Source organism: Apium graveolens, chromosome 8 (assembly GCF_009905375.1).
Source record: "Apium graveolens cultivar Ventura chromosome 8, ASM990537v1, whole genome shotgun sequence".
In the NCBI taxonomy this organism is placed as follows: domain Eukaryota; kingdom Viridiplantae; phylum Streptophyta; class Magnoliopsida; order Apiales; family Apiaceae; genus Apium; species Apium graveolens.
Genome location: NC_133654.1, coordinates 195,177,337 through 195,180,863, shown reverse-complemented (window position 1 = coordinate 195,180,863; position 3,527 = coordinate 195,177,337).

The following is a 3,527-nucleotide window of genomic DNA, read 5'->3' as shown; positions in this document are numbered from 1 at the left end:
TTTAAATCCCCTTAAAAGGAAGATCTTAAATATAAAAATGAGTTTTGGGATCCGCTCTGACTTTTAAAAATCATTTTGAAGACTCGAAAACACTTTAAAGAGTGTTTGGAGTAAGGCTGATTTAATGAAGTAAATCAGTCCCCAGAATATTAGAAAATATCTGAATATTATTAATTAAATAATATTCCCATAAAGAATAACCTTTTATAAAAATAATTGAAGTAGAAGTTTTAAAACTTATACTTGAAACGAGTATTAAATAACCAAAGATATACTTATATGAAAGTATTATCTTTATTTGAATAATCGAAAATAAGTTTGATTATTAACAGTTTATTCTCTAATGAAATAAAGAATATATTTCAGCAAATAATCGGAGTCATAGATCCTCAAATGAATATTCAAATAATATTCAATAAATAAAATAAGCTGAGTCATAATACCTCGAATGAATATTATAAATAATATTCATTAAATAAAATAAAGGAGTCATACATCCTCAAATGAATATTCAAATAATATTCAATAAATAATATAAAAGAGTCATAAGCCCTCGAATAATATTCGAAATAATATTCAAATAAATAAATAAAGTTAAAGTTATCGAATAAACCTTATTCGATTAATAGTTTGGAAAACTATAACCATATATATATATATAAATATATATATATATATATATCCATATCCATATATACAAGATTACTCGGGATCCTCGACTCCCGGTTTTTAGAAAATACTTTCACCTTTGGGTCCCTATACTAAGGGTATATGCAAGTTACCGCTATTCTCTAGCATAGGTATTATCAACTGAACCAACAAATATAAATTTCAAGAATATGAAACAGGCATGCATATATACCATATCACATGCTACAATATATCGCAAGAATTTGCTAATAACAATCATGCACTATCACAAGATAATGCATATACATATATTTACATCACAACAACAGTTATAACTGGTAGAAAACTTGCCTGAGCGACTGGGGTTACGAATGGCTCGGGACGAGTCTGATAACCTATAAACAACAAGTAAGTTGGAATTAAACCAAAGTCACTTGTAAATCTATACTTTAACTAACTTAGACTCTAACGCTTATTCTGCGCTTACTGATTCGCTTAAGTCACTCGGGTACCCTCGGCTCCACCATTTTTAATAATTTAACCTTTACGAGTTTTAAAGCGATTCCTTCGCGAATGTCTTACCAACTGCCTAACACACTTACCATAAATGTTTCATACATTAATTAACCCTTTTTGGTCTTTAACCTATGTTTCAAAGTAAGGCGAGGGAAAAAGTTTCGTTCGCGAAACGCCGTTACTTGAAACGGTCGTTTCTCCTAAACCGTGCATCGGAATCGAACGAACTACATATCAAAACGAAGCTCGTAACATGAGCTACCTAAACATGGCAGTGGTCACAATCTAGCAGGGGGTCCTCGGGTCCTAATGTTATGCACAAAACAGTCTAAAGAAAATCGGACGTTACGTCGGCTATGTTTACGCGATTACCAATATTTATACCACTCCAATTCTTTACCAATTCACTACAAACCACCCAACCATCATCAATACCTCAAACACAACTTATATCAAGGCAAAGTCAGTCCATAATCTCAAGGTTTTCCAACTTATTCAACCACAAACATGATCTACTAACCATAACTTAAGATTCATTAACCATTAACCAAGATTCATATCCAAAATCACCACAAATCCAACCAAACCATCTATCATACATGGATCTTGCTATACATACATGGATATTTCTATATATACATTAATCCATCCATAAACTCATCAAAACTCAAAGTTCAAACTATAAGTTAAAGGTGAAAGTTGTTTATACCTCCTTGAAGCTTCCTAACACAACCCAAGAGCTTTGAATGCCTAAAAGAACCTTGATCCTTGCTTGTATAACCTTAATCTTTCATAAAAATTCAAGAAAACTAAAATTATTTCTTGAAGGTTACTATTCACCATCTTCTTCCTTGATTTATAGAAAAAGATTGGCTTGGAATTAGAAGCTTAAACTTATAGGAAGTATGTAACTATCCATGGGGAAGCTTAGATAATTACCTTGCTAAATAGTAAGTGGTGGAGCTTGGATCTTCAAATTTTAAGAAATGGGCCGAGAGCTAGCTTGGGAAGAAGATATTTTTGTGTTTTGTTTGATGAAAATGAAATGATTTGCTTGGTTGGTTGATTTTTGTGTTGTTTTTGGTTAATGACTTAATTAACCTTGATTTTGTGTGGTTATAATTCAACCACACTTCCTTCCCTTCTATGTCATGCTTGTGTCACCTTGCACATGTCATTATGCTCCCACTTGTCCACACCTCATGGTTTGATGATGTCACAATCCCTGGCTTCTTGTACAAGCTTGTCTCTTGGTCACTTATTTGTTTTACGGTTCGCTTATCTTTCGTTCTCGTTTATCGTTTGAGGGATCATACCCGGGATCTTATTACTTAGGTTCCCTTAACCTTTCTCAATATATTATATTCCTTTTATGATCCTCTCCTATAATCCTTTAATTTCAATCCTTTTTATCCTGTTACCTTATACTCAATTCTCTCCGTATCTTGTGGATTTCCGGGAAAAATCAAAGTGTTCTGAATTGGATTCTGACGATCTTTACATACACTTATATACCACATAGAGTACTAATAATATCCCATAAGATCAATAACAGAACCCCTACATAGCGTGGCATGAAAAGTTTTCTCGTTCAGCAAAAACACTATTCATAAGGGTTTCAAAATTTCTCAAAAATTGGGGTTATTACAGATTTCAAGACCTGCAAATGAAAATTGTGGATCTTCCTCAAAGGCTTACTCCATAGGATACCACTGGGTTTTCAGACACAGGAAATGAATGAAATTTCTACGGGTACAAGTTTTCTCAAAGATTTTAAGAAAACTCTTTGATTCCAGATTATACCGTCACACAGTGGTTTATACCAATGCTATATTTATCCGGGAATCAATGAGATCATACAGGCAGAAATTGTGGAGGTCAGAGAGAATAGTGAGGACAAACAAACATCTCAGTCACATGTAGTATAGTTGGAACCTCAGGACAGAATGTAAGAGTTACATATAGCTGAATCAAAAGAAGCTCAGGTAGAAGTACTTGAGGGACTGGACGTCAGGGCAGTGTTTCACTTGTCAGGGAAGTTTAGTCGCATCAGAATCACAAGGAGTACATAAGCTATATCCAAGGATCAAGCCTATCTATTATGTAGCAGAGATTCTTACAGATTCAGTTCAAGAGGTGGTTACAGACTTAGGTTTGGACATAAACAAGATTTGATAGCTACAGTTTTGACAAGCAATATGTGTCAAGTAACTATCAGGGGTTTTGCTACATCAGAACAAGAAGCTTGACAAGCAAGGATGAATAGCGATTCAGTTGAAGAGCTGTGATAAAGGTGGAATATTTTCTTAAGGAAGCAGCTAGTCAAAACTTATAGTGCACGGGAAAGAGTTGGGATGGATCAAATGACGAGAATAATGAAT